At 37.7% G+C, this 21,033-nt stretch overlaps 2 long non-coding RNA genes across 7 annotated transcripts in view; one reads left to right on the forward strand and one right to left on the reverse strand.

Moving 5' to 3' along the window:
* Positions 1–12,449, forward strand: part of LOC106851195 (uncharacterized) — a 28,777-nt gene extending 16,328 nt beyond the window's left edge. For 2 of the 5 annotated variants that reach the window (XR_015800352.1, XR_015800358.1), the window contains exon 6: positions 4,078–4,092. This is a non-coding gene — a long non-coding RNA (uncharacterized LOC106851195). Of the gene's footprint in view, positions 1–4,077; positions 6,196–12,434 lie in introns of those variants that run through there. The other 3 variants (XR_015800346.1, XR_015800340.1, XR_015800334.1) reach the window with 3 other exon arrangements.
* Positions 604–5,282, reverse strand: LOC148224625 (uncharacterized). Of its 2 annotated transcripts, XR_015800375.1 has the most exons (4): positions 5,143–5,282; positions 3,374–3,454; positions 2,169–3,142; positions 604–1,059 (listed from the first exon to the last, which is right to left on the reverse strand). It is a non-coding gene; the product is annotated as an uncharacterized LOC148224625 (long non-coding RNA). The 2 variants fall into 2 exon arrangements; XR_015800369.1 differs by having other exon boundaries at positions 604–3,142.
* Positions 12,450–21,033: the final 8,584 nt, after the last annotated feature.

A 21,033-nucleotide genomic window follows, 5' to 3' on the forward strand; every position in this document is an offset into this window, starting at 1 on the left:
CACAAGATCTTATTCAATCAGCTTCTAAATGCGACAAAAAAATCAAACTAACCATAAATCTTTTGAACCACAGTAGTTTAGTTCCTCAGCAGATTCGTAAAGCTACCATTAGAGCCCACGGTGTCATTTGCCAAAACCTGACCTAGTTGTTGAAGCGGATCCTGTGACAATTTCTGAAAGCTGATATGTTGAAAAACTGTTGAGCATTTATGATAGATACTGGTATTTGAGAGCAGACTCCTAGGCGATGAATTATATTCTTAATAAGCAGACATGACAAAGTCAAATTTAGAAGCAGAATTTGAACCAGTTGCCAAGTTTTTAACTGAAGGGCATTTCTTCCTTTTATTTTTTTTTCTTTTAAACCATGTGCATGTAGACACAAGAAATGTGTGAACTTACCTTCAAAATACCTCAAATATTAATCATATGAATTATACATATGCCTTTTTCTGACTTTTAAAAGATTATTTCTTGCATAAAACTAACATCATTCAATTTATTGCTTGTGAGTCACCTGTAGATTGCACTATCAGAATTATTCAATAGGTTTATGCCTGCCAGAATTTTATATTAGCTCCATTATTCACTAACAGTAAAAAAAAAAAAAAAAAAAAAAAGCATCTTTTTAAGTGAATGCTTAAGCATGGGTGTTTTCTTGTCACTTCATTGGCTTGTCTTGTGTGCAATTCTAGTCCTTACTCTTCCACCTGAGAATTATTAAGGTGTCATATACAGAAATGATAAGTTTAGCTGCATCAAACTGTAATAGAGGGTTAATCTTGCATAGGAAAAAAGCAAAACATGGCTGGATGGGCAAAGATGTGATTATGTGTTCTGAAGCCTAATAAATATTGTATCATGCCACAATTTAAGATGCTCAAGGGCTTCACAACCTTAATTGCATTTTAATCATGGCAACTCTGTTCAATTATGTACTTTGGCTTCTTCAAAAATAAAGCACTTCAGTTGCAAAGAAACCACATCTCACCTGCAGGGCTGCTGCCCTGTTTTCTTCAGGGGTGGTTCTGGGTGCTGAGAAATGCAAACCAACGGCTTCTGCATTGGAGAAATACAATCAAGAGGAAATACAATGGCAAACACTAAAATAACAGAAGAGAGTGTTTTCTTGAAAATGGGGCATTCTCTTCAGTCTGAATGTTCTGCAGAGCCAGTAGCACCTAGTGTTTCCTGAAGTGCATTACACTGCACAGTGGGAACCTCATTTGAGATTGATCCTTAGCTAATGCCATGAACATCACTGTTGGAAAGAAGGTTTTTCTTATAGTTCATTCTGTTTTGTAATTTATTTTACTGAGTATCTCATAAACTCTTTTCTACCTCCTTGCTAAAAGAAATTAATGATTTTGACTAGGCACTCCAAATTCAATCTACTAAAGTACTTAGAGGCATGCCTGTGTCTTCTGAAACTTTTAACACTCTCATTGCCTTTGGTGAAACTTCTCACATTATTCAGAGTCAGAGGCACACTTTACTGTTTCACTGGATTACCACTTTAGCCATCTTTTCTTTCTTGGCATTTATTTCTGTGGCGTTTTTTTTTTTTTACATCTCCAGTGGACTGATGATACTTCAGCATTTTATTATGGTTTTTGGCTTAGTTTTCATACTCTTAGTTTCACAGATAGGTTGTGTATTTCATTGACTTCCAGAAGTCCATTCATGATTTTAATAAATACCTCCAGCCAGAGATAAAATGAAATTAATTATTCAGCCATGCTTTGAAAAGAAGTTAAAATTATCTGGTGAGCATAACGTCTGGGGCAGAAAGCCTTATTTTCACTTTAAGGAGCCCCTGCAAAAAAAAGTATTGTGTTTGTCCAGAAGCACAACATGTGCAGGAATTGTTAGTGAAATTCTCTTTGTTTCTCATGTGTGAGAAGTCAGGCCTAGCTGATCAAAACACTCCCTTGTGGCCTTAAAAGTCTCTGATGAATTTTGAAGCATCAGATCAATGATATGTTATCTTTGTTTCAAAAGAGCAATCCTCTGTGATCATTACTGCTGTGCTAGCTGATCATTTTAAATTAACATAACACAAAACAATTTCACAAAATCAATTCATATTCTTCTCTCCAGAGTTCTAATTTTAGATATGGGAAAAGTGGAGTCAGAAAATGGGTATGTGCAGGAGTTAGGTGCCTTACATTTTCCAAACAGCAACTCGTGTGGGTTGACCATGCTTGGAGGCCAGGACACTCTTTCACATTAAAGCCACTCTTTCACTCCCCTCCTCACCTGGACAGAGGAGAGAAAATATAACTAAAGGTTCATAGATTGGGATAAGGTCAGGGAGAAATCACAAATTGATTACTGTCATGGGCAAAACAGACTCGATTTGGGGAAATTGGTTTGATTCATTGCCAATCAAATCAGACTAGTATAATGAGAAATAAAACATAAATCTTAAAATATGTTTCCCCCACCCCTTCCTTGTTTCCAGGCCCACCTTCACTCACAATTTTCTCAGCCTCCTCCCCTCCAGCAGTACAGGTGGACAGGGAATGCAGTCTGAAATCAGTTAATCACATCTCTGCCACACCTTCCTCCCCCGGGGGAGGAATCCTCACACTCTCTTTGTTCCAGCATGGGGTCTCCTTTCATGGGAGACAGTCTTCCATAGTCTTCTCCAACGTGAGTCCTTCCCAGGGACTGCAGTTCTTCACAAACTGTTCCAGTGTGTGTCCTTCCCATGGGCTACAGTCCTTCAGGAATACACCATCCCAACATGGGGCTCCTGTGGAGCCACAAGTCCTGCCAGAAAACAACACCAGCATGGGCTCCTCTCTCCACAGGGTCACAGGACCCTGCTCCAGTACAGCCCATGGAGTTTACAGCTTCCTCCACGTATCCTCCTGCTCTAGAGTGGATCCTCCCTGGGCTGCAGGGAGATCTCTGCCCCGGTGCCTGGAGCATCTCCTGCTCCTCTTCTGCACTGCCCTTGGTGTCTGCAGGGCTGTTCCTCTCACGTGTTCTCACTCTCCTCTCTGGCTGTCACTGTGAACATTTTTTTTCCACCTTCTTAAATATGTTATCCCCAAGGCACAAACGCTGTCACTGTCACTGGTGGGCTCAGCCTTGGTCAGTGGTGAGTTCATCCTGGAGCCAACTGGAATTGGCACTGTGGGACATAGAGCAAGCTTCCAGCAGCTTCTCACAGCAGCTACCCCCATAGCCCTCCCTGCTATCAGAACCTGGCCAACCCAATACACCCTCTATTATCTTGTGGTGCTTTTCAGATAAATTATTTCATGTAACTCACAACTTCTGAAGGGATTTGAAGGTTATTGTGCTCCATTCATTTCCAAGTAGATTGGATACTAAGAATAAAAAGTAATGACTCAGAGCTTACCTTTCCTGAATCTGGAGCTGAAATGGTAAATATTTAATGAGGGAAACTCTTTCCCAAACTTTTGTTCTTCCTTGTCCTTCCCTGTAATAAAAACGCAAAATTAATTTCTGAGCACATAGCTGTCCAGGTATCACACTCATGGACAATCATGTTACCATAGCATAGAGGCACAATTCCCATTCTGCAAAAACCTGTGAGAATGAAAATAGCCCCAAAAAAGACAGTAAGAAAATAATTGAAGAGCTGCTGTTCACTGAAAAAAAAAAAAAAATCACCCAGATATACAATCTTTCCTTTCATGCAATGCAATGGCTAAATGGCCTGAAAAAGCCTGTTACCATATACTTTGCTGTCTAGATATCACCGGAACTTTAAAAAAAAAAAATACATATATGCATTATGCAGATTAAAGTAGCTATTTTTAAAAAATGCATAACTTTTATATATACAAAATTACCATTCATTTGCTTGGGAGCAGAGGGCACAGTGCAGCATTTGTCCTGTAGACTGCTTTTCAGACAAGGAAAAAGGCAAAAGCATAAGGCTGACAGTCCTTGTGCTTTCCTTGCAAGGTCTGAATAGCTGAATATAATTTGTTTCTAATTCTCATTGTTAAAAGACATTTACCTAGAAGAAAAACCTATTAGGAGGAAACAGATGATGCTTTGTGCATAACCAAGTGAACAAAGGAATCTTTTTACCAGGATCCATCATCTCAAGGAAATGCTGCAGCTCCTTTGGAAAATTTCTCTCAGAATAGCACAATATCTTTGGCTTAAGGTAAGAGATAAATAAGGGTGTGCCAGCAGGGAGAAGTGTGAATAGGGAGTACAAGGGAGCAAGTTTGAAGAAAATTGCCGAGCTGGATATTTCAGCTCCCTCTCCAGTCATCTTCCCACACTGTCAGATCCACACAGGCTTTTGCTCAGATCCTTGGTTTCTGAACGATTTCAAAGACTTTTTTTTTTTTTTGCCCTAAGATAGAAAAATAATATTTTGTAGAAAGTAGCTGGCATAGAAACAGCAAGTCTCCACAAATCTTTATTGATCCTAACAGCTCCCTGCCAAAAGCAAATGCACAAACCATAGGCACCGCAAGTCCAAAGGAGTTCTAAAAACAAATTACACGTAGGAAATAGCAAGGGTGCTCTCTGGGCCTCACCACTCCATGAGGAGATAATGGCAGCTGGGTTGGGGATAATCTCAATTTAACAACCCCTAGGGCTCAGACTTCCCATCTGGCCTTCCCATGGCAGCACAGCCACGGTGGAGCCTTGGCAGGGAAAGTGTGCTCAGACAGCTCAGTACGTGCACTCAGCTCAGGGTGCCCATCGTGTGTTAATCTGCAGAACTCAGCAGAATCATACAAACCAAAGCATACCCTGAAAATCCTCCACTCACACATAAACTGACTTTTCCTTTTGCTCCATCATTACTGTAAGAAGATATTATCGCTGTCCTTTTGCTCTGCCAAGCACAAGAAAGCTTTTCCTTCTAGTAGCGTGAAGACAGAGATTCCTGTTTTTCAAGAAGCGGCTGACAGAGTACATCACTAGTAAAAGACACAGCACAGAGCACAAATGTGTGTACACAGCCACCATGGGGCACAGTGAAGCTGTCTGACTGCTGAAGGCATCCTGAAGATCAGCGTGGTGCAAAACTCACTTTGGCATCTGGTGCCATAACCAGGGCGAGTTCCTGTTCAGCTCCTGAAGCTGAATTGCCAGAGTAATCCACTTTAAAGATATCTTAAGAACATCTGCACTCACCTGCAGGTAACGTATCATAGAGATATGTTATGGATGATGTCATGGCTCTTCTTCAGAATTTGATTTTTTCCCCTCAAGTATACTAGAACTGGAATTGTAGTGATTCTCTCCGGTTCAGATCAGCTCCAAAAGGTAAACTTGCATCCAGAATTAGATTTTAGTTTAAGTTCTACAACAGATATAAAAAACAACCCATGAAGTTCACAAAGAGATCTGGATTTCCTTAAAATCACAGATGATTGAATAGTTTTGAGATTATTTTTAGTTCAAATCTTGGGGTATTTCCTAGAAAATTCTTGTACCTGACAAATGCATTTTGTCAATAACTCGGACTGCAAGTTTTCCTTACCTTTTGCTTTCCAAATTCTGTCAAGGTGAAATAAATACAAATATGAACAAGCATGAAGGTGAACAAACTTTTCATAAAGAGATAAAACAATCTTTTTCCAATAAATTCATTTGCAGCAAGAGACTTAGGATGTTTTGGGAAGGCTGAGTGGACAAAAGTTGTAATTTTTAATAAACTGTTTTAGCAATGCATGGTAGGAGAACAAGATGTTTGCATACTTTACTTTTCTAACATGTATTTCTCTGCATTTGGGGGAGGGCAAGAGGAAGCTTACAGAATGTTAGAAAGACCCAAGAGGAACAATCTTAATGGAACACTTATAGCTTCATTTTACTCATCAAAGGATGCCAGCCCAGGTTATGTCTGTTGGATCTGTATTCCTTGGCTAGGAATCTAACATTTAATTTCTTTAATCTCTCCCAAGGCAGTGTAATGATGTTACCAAACCCTTCCAAACCTTGTGAGATACTCACAACAATATTATTAGTGCTATTACTTTTACACTTCCTTAGGAAAAATGGGTGATTTGGGAGTCCAGGCATGAAAGTCAAAGTGCCAGAGATACTCAGGGGTGCTTGTATCTGTTTCCTTCTGCAGGCTCAACAGCCACTGCTTGAGCTGAAGAGAAGACTCCCAGATTCTCCCAGATGGAGAATTTTCAGTGGTGCTAATTAAATAGTGTGCACGGCTCCAGGTTACGGCAGGTCATGTATCACTCAGTCTATTGTTGATTGCTTTTATTGTTTAGCTGCTTGAAAATCTGTGTGTCTAAGATAGATGCAACACCTTTTGGAAGATCCTTTTGCAACACCAGTCATACTTACAACTTAAGTAAGTAATACTGTGTCTTGTTATGTCCTTGTGTAAAATCGGAGAAAAAGGATGAAATTATTTTACAAAATTATAGAACAGAACAGGGAAAGAACCCAATCCCCCCCCTCCTCCCTCCCAGCAGCCTCCCACTTGCCCTGGCTCCTGGCCCAACTTGAGGACAAGCTGGGTGACTAAGGGCCTGCTGAAGTGCATTTGTTTGCATTGTCTTGTCAGGAATTTAATTTCGCAACATCACATGCTACCAAAACAAGCGTGTCATTGCAATTTAACATGCATTTTGTTGGCATGTTCTATATCTCATTAAAGTCTCATCTCCTTAGCCAATGCCATATGCTACTCATCTGTAGCAAAGCTCTTACATTTAATGAAAAAAGTATCATTGCAATCGAGAAATGAACTGCTGACCAGCAACCTACAGATATCCTAATTCTACTGCACCACTGTAAGAAACAATATTGCAAGAGGAAGCCTTAGAGATGCTCCTCAGTCATTCCAGTGTCATTACAGGATCCTCAGACCACCAGACAGAGCTGTGTCAATGTGTAGGGCAAAAATCAATTTCTAACTTTGTTTTTTTCAACTGAGAAGAAAGCTTTATCATGCTGAACATCTCTGTTTTCCAGAGTACTAATTAAAGTTAAAATATTCTGAAAGCAGTCTGAGACCATTAAGCTACCTTTTAAGCCTGTTGATAAGTTTTCTTTCTCCTGGATTTTTATCGCTTTTGAATGATGATAGGAATTTTAGGGTTTTTTCTGACAAGGGGTAAATACACAGATAGTTTTTGAAAATTGTTACTTTTAAAGGACTAATATATTAATCATTGCAACTTTTATTTAGTCATTATAAATTACAACTAGTCATTATAAAACAAAAATAAAAGAGTTAGTGGTGAAAGAAGTTAATCAGATTCTGTCCTCAGATGACTGAAGATAATTATGACAAATCAATGTGAAAAGCAGCTTTAAGATTAGGTGACAAACCAAGTTTAGACACAAGACCAGGAGGACAGGCTGCTCAGAATGGCTGCTGATAATGCAAATGTGTCACTATGTGTGTCACTTTGCTGTCAGGAGCACTCACCTGTCCCAGGAACTGTTTTGAGCCTGTGTTGGCTGCAGCCACCCACCCGGAAAGGCAAAACTTTTTGGCTCACTGTCAGTGGGAGTTCCAATTAAAGAAAAGAAACTTTTACCCCTTCAGTTTTAACAACAGCTTCTGGAAGCCATGTATCTTGACTACAGTGCATCACTAATTAAATCTAAATTAAATTTTCTTTGAGCAGATTTCCAGGGTCTAATTTTTCAACTGTGATAAATCCAGCTTCCTGATGCTGACTACATGTGCACGAAAGACAAAGATCCACTGAAGAACAAATAATTTTGGCCTTTCTTGGTATGTTAGGTTACACTACAAGAATTGAGCTGGTAACCTTCTTGGGATAGTCAGAATAATGCACATGTATATTTAGGCAGATATTTTAATTGTACATACCATAAATTAAGTTTGAAGCTAAGATTTAAAAATAGCCACATATTCAAAATTAAACTTTTCTGTGCTTCTTTGGTGGCAGCTTCTTTAAAAGACTTTCTTTTTCTACATCTTCCTCTATCAAAGCTCAATAAATGGGCTAATGGTTGCTTTATTAATGGTTGCCTTGGTCTCACTGAAGTTTTTTCTTTCTTTCTGTTAGTATAATCTATCTTTTGCATGCCTTCTGTCTGGAAAAAAAATTGTACAGAATTAGATGGACCTTTTTTAAAAGAGCACAACTTAATGTTAAAGTTTTAATTAAGCAGTCTCTTTCATTCATTATTTTTTATCCTAAGAGGCTCTAAATCATAGTCTGTTTCTGGCTGAATATACATAGATTACTGCTTTATTTTATCTTTATATTTATATATTCACTTTGAACGAACTTGGATGAAGCTTAAAAAGTTTCTGAGGATCACATATAAATTACTTCTCATATGCTCCTTTTCTGTAAACACTGAATGAATAAAGTCATTTTGCCAGACAAACCCTGTAAAAACTGATTACCGATTCATTAATCATTGACAGCAAATTAGTATTGTGAAAACAAAATTACTTCATTCTTGTGAAAATAACATTTTCTCTATAAAATTTGAAAGATGATGGAAGATTCTATGTGCCTCAGTTCCTGAATGCCCAGCTTAAAGTTGAAAGGCACAGAATACCAGCTGGAAAACGAGGTTCTCTAGATGTAGTCAATGGATGGGTCTAATTTGTGCAGTATGTGGTGGTGAGGAGTGTGGTGATGCTTGCAGTTCCTGCCACAATAAAAGGTCACTTCCCTGGCTTTGCTTATAATTATCAGTCTTCCTTACAGCCTGTCTAAAGCATCTGCCTGTGCTTTGTTCAGGCTGTCAGCTAGTCTGAAATCCTTAAGCAATCTTGACTATTAATAATTAGCATTTATTCTGGGTTTATTATATAAAATTATTAAGAAATTTTTATTCCAGATGTCTACACAAAGTTATTTCCTATGAATGATGCTCCCTGGAAGAAAAAAAAAAAAAAAAGAGTGTAACTCCACTCATCTTTTATAAATAATAAGAAACTGATTCTTAAATAAAGATGCTTACATCTGCCTCTTGCTCCAGATGGTGCAATTTAGCTGCCTATGTGGGTTTTGGTTTTAAACAAATACTTAATCCACCAATTGTCATATCAAGAATTCTCCATTTCTCACAGATGAAGTCTAAACTGCATTGCTGCTTTAATTCTCAGAACAGGGAGTTTCATGTCTCATAGGTCAAAAGTACAAGGAAAAAAAATATTTTTAATATTTCAGTGCAGCAGCCACACTTGTAAAATTGCCTGATACTGTACTCTCCTGTTACTAGCAAAAAAAAAATCAGGCAGCAAACTTAATCTAAAATTCCCACAAGGTCTGGCGGTATACAGGCAGTAGGGCGGACCTGAAGCAACTTTTTTTTCTCCTTTTCTTCCACATCACCCGATCACCGAGTTTACATTTCTGTTCCAGCCCCTGGGAGTATCAGTTCCAGCCTACAGTAAATCTTTCAGCGTAGCAACGCTGTGTCCTTGTCCTAAAATCTGCCCAGGAGGAGGCAGTGAGCAGGCTGCAGCTCTCTGCCAAGGACAGACAGGTGCTGGATGCTGTTTTCCTGGGAGAACCACAGTGGAATGGCACAGCTCCTCCTGGGGAAACCAGAGAAAACCCAGTGTGTGTGGGATATCCTGTAGGAAAATGAAAAGCACAGCATGTATGGTTTGACAAGGTCCTAGCAAAGTTATGGCCCAGATCCACCATATGGGAAGAGTTTATAAAGATCTTTGGATGAGATTCACCTGTTTGCTGGCATGATAAGCAGAGATATCCCTCTGCTATGCCATGCTGTGGCAGCAATTTTTGCCTTGAAGCTTTACTGGCAAATGCCATTTTTTGAAATAATACTAAATTCTAAAAAGTTATAGAATTATTCTGCTTTGATTTCTTTTTTTTTAGAATCATATTCTTATAATACCAAATTCTTAGACTGATTTTTTAAAGTTACAGTCGTCTTGAGATTTTCATAATAAAATCAATGTGTAGTTTGAGTGAACTCATTACCAGCTAGATTAAAAACAGAGTAAGTGAATGCTTTTCCAATTATTATGATAAAAAAGTGATTGGAAATCTCTGGTTTAAGAAGCTTGAGGGGAAAAAAATACTACTACTTTTCACTATTTAAATGAAAAACTTAAATCTACTTCACTGAATTTTACTCATGGAGTAAATTTTGGAGCCAGAAACAATTAGAAAGGTAAAATTTAAAAGAAGATAATTTTTTTATTTCTTATTTTTTGTAAGTTTCTTTACTATTGTTGAGGGTTTGGGTTTGTTGCTTTTTTGAGGTTTTTTTTGTAATTGATTTCCAACTGATTTATTTTTTTTAACTAAGATATGAAAAATAATTGGAATAACTTAAACATAGTTAGTCTTTCTTCTTTTTTTAGCTAGACTGGTATATACTTTTATTATGAATCTTTCTCCAAAGATAAAAATCTCTTTATTCTCATATGTCCAGGAGAAATTGTGAGGAGGTTAGCTACAGCTACCTAACCTTGAGGGTGTGTGCTGAGTATCCAGAATGTTTTACCATAGTGGACATTTGATCTGATTTTAGCTGCAGCTACTGACAGAGCTGTTTCAAACAGGAGTGGTCCCAAAATACACAAATAAAAGTCATGGCACTGTAGGCAACCAGTGAGCAGGAGATTTGGGATCACATTTTAGACTTAGGTCTGTTCTAAGTAATTTTCCTACAGCTAAAACATCTAACCAAAACTACTGAGATGCCTTATTGGAAATCCAGCAATTCCTTGGGCTGATAGCCAGTCCTGCTAAGCAGCTCCCTGCTTAAATGAGTAGTGAAAGATAAGGGATACTTTAGGAAACTCTTCCTGGCTATTTGTATCATTTTTCCATCTTTTGCAGGTGTCTGGCTGTGGGAATGTGTTTTTTAAAAAGGGAGAACTAGTACCTCTGTGGATGTGAAATGGCAGGAAAGAAATTGTCAGCTCAGCCTGGCAACTGCTCAAGAGCCCTTCTTGGAAAAGGGGCCTGGGTCTCACTGAACACTGAGTCACAGTTCACACTGGAGATGCTGGTAGAATTCTTTGTGTCATTTTAACTTCCTGACACTGACAGGCACCTGTGCCCCTTTGCCTGCGAGAATTAACTCAGAATGCCTAAACCCAAGTCGATAGCCTTTGCAAAAGCTGTTTAAATTAAAATCATACTCTCCCCTGGCTTTTCATACAGCTTACAAAGACGTGCAGCCTGAGTGCTGCTGTCTCTCTGTGAGATTGAGTCATCATACCAACAAAACAGAAATACACTTAACAAAGCACTGCTCTGCTTGGTTCAGTATGTTCATGCAACATCAAGCTATCACTATTTTGTGGATATACAGTTTTTATAGATCTGCTAAGCTATTGCTAAGCTGTCAGTTCAGACTGTTTCCTCTAAAGCTCAAAGATCTGAGACCAAAAATTATGGGGTTCTTAGCTCTCCATTTCCCGACAGACTTTGACAGTGGGTCCCCACCATTCTTTTTTTGATGCACTTAAAACACTTTTACAGTCGATGGATGATATCTAAAGATACTGTAGAGTACCAAAATCTTCCCAGGTACAAACAGCCAATTATAAAATGTAACTGAGGGTTGAATAAATTCTTTACTGACCCTGTAGGTAATAAAGTGATGGCCAAAGGTGGGGAGTTCATCACCTGTATTATTATCACAGCTCATATGACTCCCATGTTAATGACAGCAATTAGTTTGCTCAGGTTGTCCCTGAGAAATTTTCTGTATAAACCTAGCAAACTACATTCTGATCACTTTGTTCCAGCTATCCAAGACAGAGACATAAACACTGTAAATTACCATATATCTATTGATTATGAGCTTGGACAGACTTAACACCCACACAATAATAAGACGTGTCCAAATAGGCATTAGGGTCCAGGGCAGATCAAGCATGCAGCAATTTTACCTATCAGCCTCATTAGGTAACCCTGACCATCCTTCATGCTCCACAGAAGTGCTTTCTGCATTTTAAAACATCATTAATGGGGAAAAAACGTGTTTGGGATCTCAAATTATTGCTTCTGTGTAATGTTTTTCTAATGTGTTTTTATGAGCATTGGAATTAGCTGTTCTAGATAATTTGGGTGGCCTTTCTAAGCCATCAGAACCACCCCTAGACAGGACAATGTATCAGGTGTGGCCCGTGCAAAATAAAAAGTGCAACAGAGAAATGCCTAGAGACAATTACCTTTAGAAGCAGCACTTTGATAACTTCCACTGGTTGTCTTCATACTGCAGAGGATGCCTTCCTTTTATTCATGTTCCCATGAACTTCCCAATGTCAGCATCCCTTACAAATGTTAAAAAGATGAGTACTTTCCTTTAGTCCTTGTACCTTGTTAAGTGAGGAGTCACCAGAAGCAGAGGGGGTTACTTCATGTAGTTCATGAGCCTCCTTGGTAGTGAGAATGGAAAGTGATATAATGTCTTGGGTGGCAATGCAGGATGTAACCAAAGGTAAGTATTCTCTCACTATCTGTTAAAACCAGGTGGGGCAATGATCTTTATCTCTTCCACAACCCATCCTTCCTCCAAGGAAGTATCTTCTGTTAATGGGCCATTGAGTCCCACTGCATGACTGATAAAATTACATCATCCATTGGGAGATGCTCCACCCAGGGGGAGGAGCCAAACATTTCCTACCTAGATAAAAACTGAGATTTGGAACATCAGAGCAGAATTTTCCCACTGATTCCAGAGGAAAACCAGACCCTTCTACATCATCACTGGACCTTCAGAGGAAAACTGCACCTTCTACAGGAGCACTGCTTCAACTGAACCACATCTGTCACTGCAGGAGGATGCAGCCACCGTTTAATGGGACAGCTACCAACACCCTGACTGACTGACAGGGCGTCAGGTTGTATTCTGACTCTGTCAGTGATCTGGGTTTGTTCTTTGTATTACTGTATCTCTATTTTAATTTTCCTAGTAAATAACTGTTATTCCTATTCTCATATCTTTGTCTGAGAGCTCCTTAATTTCAAAATTATAATAATTTGGAGGGAGAGGGTTTACATTTTCCATTTCGAGAGAGGCTCCTGCCTTCCTTAGCAGATACCTGTTTTCAAACCAAGACATGTTATAACAGATCAAGAGACAGCAATCACTTTTCTTTTTTAAATTCTAATATTTGACACCTAGCTTTTCATCACAGTGAAATAAGAAGTAAGCCTATCAAGAAAACGACTCAAAATATTGGGGGTGGGGTATATTGAAATGCTTTCTTTTTTCCTTAAAGATATATTTATTAAGATGACAGAATCCTGCCACCTAGTACTCAGGATACTGTGCCCTGAAATGTACAAAAGTAGCATTCAGGGAGATGATTTTACTTTGTTATTGTTATTTCATGTAACAGACAAACATATGTATAAAGTACATATATATGCATGCACATGTATATGTGTGTGTGTGTATATATATATCTCCCCAGAAATTTTTTACTAGAGCAATAACTTGAGCATGTCTGTGCCTTCGAGATCTCAGGCCACTGTTGTAGTTGCCAAGCTACAGATCACCAGAGTTCTTAACTTTCACAGTACCCATTCCAGCTCCTGCAAAACAATATACTGTAATGATGTGAAGGAGAACATTTTTCAACAATATTTCAGCTACCTTTAGCAGAATTGTTTCTGTATCTTTCTATATATGGCCATAAAATAAGAGAACCTAAATACAAAAAAAAGTGTTTTTCTGACACTTACAAGACTGTAAATAGGACAGTGCAGCATAAAGAATGATGCACTAAACCAGAAGTCTGACTATTATTTTAGGTATTATACATGAAAGTATTCCTTCTGGTCTATCTCTGTTTGTAAAAATAAACCATTCCAATGTCTGCTTTCAACGTGTGATCCTGCCTTCATGGCTATTTGAAGGTGCAATTTGGCAGGTCCTTTAAACTGAGATCCTAAGTGGCCGTGCTTTATGAGTGCTCCCCTCAAGAGCCAGCTGCAAAAGGAAGAGGAGAGAGGAGCCTGTCAGTGAAAATAGAGTTATGGCTAAATCTGAGATACTCTGTGATATAAGTTACTGAAAAATGAAAACAATCTCACAGAACATCATTGTGCAGGCCAAATGAGCCATGAGAGATTTGGTGGGTAGAATGAAAGGTGATACACAACTGTAATAACTCCAACAGCTTAAGGACAACCTGTGAACTGAAAGTACACACCAGCTTCAGTAAACACCAAGTCTGAATGTCAGGAGAGGTCTAACCTGCAATCCTTTGAAACAGAAGATGTGCTTCATCTTTTAGTAAAAGTTTCATCTCCAATAGCAGACTTTAACTTTCAGTACAAGACTATTGCTGAAAAAGAAAATACTTTACATACATGTAGAAGTAAAAAAACAACCCAGTTTTCCCTTTTCATTGCTGCTCAATATCCTGCACTATCAAAAACATCAGGATGCCTTTTTCTTGAAAAAGATTCATTGTTGACTCATAATCTTTACTTAATGTCTATCCCACATACACAGTCACAGAATTCAAAGGTTCACTTAAATAGAAACAATAGCATGAATATGTGCTGCCAACATCACTCCTCAAAAAAGTTATATTTGAAAAACTACTTGCCAACAAACAACTGCACATTACTTGCTGGCCAGTAAGGTGATGTTCCCAGTCTGCTACTCTTATCCCAAGCCTGGAAAAAAGTCAAAATAAAGCATTTTCTAAAGCTCTGTTATAAATTAGGAGCTTCCAGACAGCTTAGAAGGGCTTGTTTGCGGGAACTCATCTCTCATAAAAGGCTTGTTGCAGCTCTAGGGAGGAGTAAAATAGCTACTGATGACATTCAAATCATGATCTGTCTTCTTAGTCATTAATTTTAAATATGATTCATACTCCATTATGCTGTGAAAACCAAAGAAATTATCCTTTATTGTGTCTAGCCATTTTTCATCGCTATGTACTCATAATGACCAATTTTGCTTTTCCCTTCTGGTATGTGCTTGAAAATGTGCAAAAAATTAACCCAGATATTTACATTTGCCTTTAATTCAGCTTCATAAGGATTTTCCAATGTAAATACATATTTATACAATAGAACAGAATTATTAGCATTCAAAATCCATAAACAACATTAGCCTTTAAATTGCTAAATATTAGGGTTCATAAATTAGAAACAAGTCCAGGTCAGGGAACAAGCACTATTGAGCTTTATCCTACTTAAACACAAATGCATACAAAAATATACATTTGAATGGCTGTCTAAATCTGTATGCATTTTAAAAGCCATTGAAGTAAATTCCAATAACTGATGGGTTTGTAATATTCATAACTCTGTTTCAATATCAATGCCATTTTTGTTCTTGGTTTGATTCAGTTATTTTTTTTAAAAAATAGAACACAGAAAAATATTTTGGCTTACATTTTCAAAAATCCAACTGCAATTTCTTGTTTCAGCTACATGACTTTGGACAAATCATTTGTGATTCAAAATCCCACCTGTAAGTTGGAAGTTTCCATTATGCATTTCCATGCAAAATAGATATGCTGCATAAAGCTGAGGTACCACTTCTTTCATGTTTAAGAGAGAGGGTGCATCCCCTGCATCCTCCTACTTTCACCCCAGTTGAGACAAAGTTCTTCCTCCAAAGCCTGTATGAGACTTTGCTCTGCTGGAACTTCCACTGATCTTTATTTCCACGGGGCACAGTAGTGGAATATTATTTTTAATGTGCCTCCCTCCTGCCCAGGTGCACATTCACTGAGGAGCTGCAGCAGGAGAGCACAGAGTAACTCTCCATCACTGCAGAATTACTCAAATAAATGAGATAAGATCACTGAGCTAAGTCTCACAGCACACAGTCCAGTTTGATAAATATCTGATGGATTAGGATGGAGAACTAAATAATATTTTTTAGCACAAGCTACTTATTAAATAGTATCACAGCATCACAGAACATGCTGAGTTGGAAAGGACCCACAAGGATCGAGTCCAACTCCTGGCCCTGCACAGAATTATCCCCAAGAGTCACAACGTGTGCCTGAGAGATTTTTCCAAACATTTTTGAACTCTGGCAGGCTTGATAATGTGACCAGTGCCCTGGCAGCCTGTAAACAGGGCATGGCATGCAGCATTGGCCAAGAATGTAATTTTCATTCCTGTATGTCCAGAGTAAGAGTTCATGGGCATGAGAGGTTCCTGGTTTATAAAAAAAATAAAATAAAATAAAGTTAAATTGATGATTGCAAGACATAATAAAGATTGTAAACACCTAGATTTTATTTTTCCAGAGTAAGGAGAATAAGGTATTACCTCTACCAGAGAGGGATAATAAATGATATTATGCAGCTCATACAGCTTGTCACATGTAAAGCAAATCCCACACCTCCCACAAGTACAAGCTTCAAAGAGCACATTTTCAGCTTAATCACTAATATTCAATGTTAAATTAGGTTATTGATGGATTGCAAGTAAATATGAGATTTGAAGTGGGGAAGCCAGCACTGCAAAACCTTAAAAATGCTACAAGAAGAGAGGGATGATGTATTTAAGTGTGGAGTGTCTGTGACAAGGTGTTGGCAGCAAGGGGTCTGCAGGGCTGATGGCTGTGAGAGAAGTCCAGGAGCTGCCCTGTCCTGGACAAGCCAGATTCACAATGGATGTGCCACGGGACATCAACCAGACAGATGGCACTGCTGGGAAAAGGAAGGATAAAGAAGGGGAGAAAACGCTGGACAGGGAGAAAAGGGACCAAAAATAGTGTGAGAAACAGCCCTGTGAGCACCAAGGTGAGAGGAGGAGGAAGAGGAGGTGCTGCAGATGTTGGAGCAGCCTGGGGAGCAGATACCCACACTGCAGCCATGGAGGACCCTGTGGTGGAGCAGAGAGATGTGACCTGAAGGAAATGGGTTTTCCTGAAGGTTTATCCCCAAGGATTGGGGCCTGTGGGAAGGACCCACACTGGAGCTGGGGAAAATTGTGAGGAGTAAGGAGCAAGAGGGAGGAGTGATTATGGGGTGACCACAACCTCCACTCCCCAACCCCAATCTTGGAAGATCTACATAAATTCTGGGTGTGAAAAATACACAGATATAGCATTAATCCAAAGAGTGACATCCGTAGGATCGGGTAAGGGAGCTCATGAAAAAAGGCAGGAATTCTTAGAATCATTACAAAAGTAATTTTATTAGCCTTCTTTCTGTTCAGCTTTTTCAAAATGTATTTGGCAAGATCACTCTTTGGCAATTAAGTGATTCGAAGCCATTAATTGTTTCAAAGTTTCATTGCCAAGAGAAAGAGATAATAAAACATGACAAAAGAGATATTCTTGAGAGAAAGGTATTGGTAGAATTGTGGAAAAGGCAGGGGTTGAGACAATATGGCATTTGGCATAATTTTTAAATTACTGCTTTAAGTTCAAAATTACTCAATAAAACAAGTTGTTTAATGATTCAGTTTCAATTTTACCACTTCTTTACAACTGATGGATTCTGTCATTAAATATTATACCATTTATTTTGAGAAACAGAAAACAACCTACTGAAATAGCTTGAAATACTGAAATTTTGAAGCAAAAGTTATAATTATTTACTAAGTTACAATTAAGTAATTACTAAGTTACAATTTCATCCCAGGAATGTTTCCATACTATTGAGATTCTTCTCCTTGATTTTCTTTCTGTGTACACATTTGTTTCATCACAGATCTACTAAAATTCAATGCTGTAGCCTATTGCTCAAGCTTAGGGGTAGGCTTAGGTAATTACAGTTCTTCTGACAATAACTTTAAGAACAGAAGGCTACTGTGTGAGGCTGCATGTTTGTTAGAAAATAAGAATAAAGACCAAAGAATTAGTTTAGGATAGTCTGCAGTATTAAAGGCAGCATCCTGATAGCTGGAATTGCATTAATGACTATACAAAGCAATCAGAAATAAGGGGAAGGAGAGCAGAAACAAACAGGCAGCAGAACTTCAGCAAAGTCAAACAATCAGGCAACTCAACAGAAAAGATGAGCTTTGTTCAGCTTCCTCTGCATTATTATAGATTATACTCATTTATATCAGAAGACAACTAATCCATACTGAATTTTCCTAATGGAAATGCAAAGGCATCAAATATTGGATACCTGATAAAGCAAAAGAAAGGTAAACTCATAAAATTTTCTACGACAGTTGTTCTCCTGAGTTTACATAATGCAAGCCAGTCACAATATTTACTTCTCATATAAATTTTTAATTTAGCCTTGCCACATTCCTCAGAATTTTGCTTAAAAAAACCCACAAACAAACAACAACAACAACTAAAAAAATGTTTGCAGAATTTTAAGGAAAATATCAAAGTTGTTGTTGAGTTTGTCTTGAATAAATAATCCAGATCCTTACTCACTTGAAATTGTTCTCATTTTGACCTCTGACTTGTCAGAGAACAACTAATAATCAGACAGGCCATCTGTGCTACCCAAATAATTGGTTGGAACCTAAAAGTTCCTCATATTTTGTTCTTGTGTCGTGACATCTAACTTGCTTAAAGTCACAAATCTTGACACTCCCTCCCCTCCCACCCCAGACATTTTGTGCATTAAATCAATTAAAACACTGCTAGAACAATAAGCCTCAACCTGTAGAAACAACTGAAGACAATTAATTGCAGAATAGAATTTCTAAACTGGAAAACAATTTGAAAATTTTGCATATCTGTTCTCATAATTCTTTCAAGGGGTGATTTCAGATTGCAAAGTGACCAATGCATGTATAGCCACTTTTCCCTCACCTTTCTTTTAATCTTGTCTCAAAATGAATGACAGCATTGAAATGAACACTGAAGCAACACACCATGAGCTAATACATGAAATTTAATGTCCTAAAGATATTTCAGCATGCCTGAACAAGAAAACAGTTATTTAATTATAACACTTATGATAATTAGCTTATTTAGGTTGTAGATGTTTCCTGTGATTCTTTACAAAGCTTTAAAAATCCTAAATTTGGTAATCTAAGTTTATTAATCTTTGTAGTCTAGGAAATTATTTTTTTAAAATAACTGAGATAACTGATGCTAAGAAATTAAAATGAATTATGTAGAAGTGAATATATGATGCAATTCAGCTATTGAAATTGCCTTAGTATTGTTAGCAGTTAAAATTCCACTTCTCTCGAATGTTCAGCATATATTTCCAGAATTATTTTGGGTTCTATGTCCAGTTAAAAATAATGCTGAATTTTTTTCTGTGAAGCAGCTCAGGTAAAGATATTTGGGTAGTAACTTACTAAGTGTAAGCTAGGATTCTGGCAGATTAGAAGGACACGTGCTGCTAAAATTTTGATGTATATAACCTGACATAAACAGGGCTCTAAATCCCAGAAAATGTACCCAGAGCCCCATTGTGCACAGGTTCACATTCAGTAGGTTATACAAGAAAAACATAACACAGAATATGTATATACAATATACTAAATAAACCTATGAGAAATTTCTTGTATTTTTTTCTTTCCTTTTATACTGATCTTCAATAATAATGGCTTTTGGCACAATTTTTAAAATATACAACTTCATTAAAACCATGCCACTAATTTGAAATTGTTTTGGATCAAACTTGTAAGATCACACTGTTTCAACCTTGACCTGGCCCTGCTCCTGTTCATTGCATACTCAGCTTTGGCTTAAACTTATCTACTTGTGCATTAGTCAAAGTTTATCTGTGTCAACAAGGCAAAAAACAGAGATTTAGTTCTTTTGCTTTACATGCCTTACTACCAAAAAAAACCACCAAAAAACACTCCAAACCAAAACAAAACTCACACAAGTCAAAAATCAAACAAAAAAAATCCCACCCAAATAAAGAAGCTGTCAAATTCTCTGCACCTATGCTGTTTCTTTTGCTGTTTTTACCAGGTAGTGGAAATCTTTTAAATGGCTATAGAATTTTTTTTTTTCAGTGAAAACACTATATAAAATCTTGGGGGAAAAGTTCCCATGTGTAGTATGAAGGGAAAAAACTCCTCTTTTTAAATCACTTTATTAAGAGTTTGTTCACCTTCATGCTTGTTCATATTCATGTTTGTTTCACCTTGACAGAATTTGGAAAGCAAAAGGTAAGGAAAACTTGCAGTTCAAGTTATTGACAAAATACATTTGTCAGGTACAAGAATTTTCTAGGAAATACCCCAAGATTTGAACTGGAAATAATGTAAAAAATATTAAATCATTTGTCATTTTAAGATCTCTTTACAGACTTCATGTGTTATTTTTTTATATTTTTATTTTTTATATTTTTTTGTAGAACTTAAACTAAAATCTAATTCTGGATACAAGTTTACCTTTTAGATCTCATCTGAACCAGAGAGAACCATTACAATTAAAAGAGATTTCATGTGGGTTTTCATGCTGTTTGTAACTCTTGGGCTTCTTGAGAACTGTGGCTCTTCTAGCCTGGAAAAAGAGAGTAACCACACTGGGGCACACATTAGCTGGCACCCTGGACTCCCCATGGAGTCCTTCCAGGCTGGGAAGAGGAGGAATCCCAGATAAAAAATGCCATAATTATGTATTTTGTTAAGTGGGAAGCTTACTGTGCAAGAAATGAAGGAGTTTTTCCTAAGTCATTGCTAAGATTCTGTCCCTTTAACAGAGTGTAGAAGGGTCACAGCATAAAGAAATTAGGATCAAACTCTCAGTTTCTGACGAGTCTCCTACACATATTAAGAAATGAGAGACATTTTCTGTGTGTATTTGGGGTGTATATCCTGGCATTTTCTTACCAAGTTACACGGTTTTAAAGGAGATATCAGTTAAGCAAAGTTTTACCATTCATAAACGTATATTTTGACCCATAAAAAGGAGCCCTTATAAGTTTTGCTACATGATAGAGTCTGAAGAACAAAAATTTCTGAGTTTAGTATGTGCCTGGCATATTTGCTGTGCTGTGTGCTGCAGATCCTATGGATCATTGGATCAATCCCAACTCCCATGCCAATCTATTACCTTCTGCTGGAAACAACTGCCATATTCTGACCTTCTTAAATACTGATGTAAGTCTCACTTATCCTTCCTCCCTACATAAATATACTCCTGTGCACCAGAATGGGAACACTATAAAGATATTTATATGCATACATATGGATATAAATGTAATCT

The sequence above is a fragment of the Sturnus vulgaris genome, chromosome 2 (genome assembly GCF_052056855.1).
Source record: "Sturnus vulgaris isolate bStuVul1 chromosome 2, bStuVul1.hap1, whole genome shotgun sequence".
In the NCBI taxonomy this organism is placed as follows: domain Eukaryota; kingdom Metazoa; phylum Chordata; class Aves; order Passeriformes; family Sturnidae; genus Sturnus; species Sturnus vulgaris.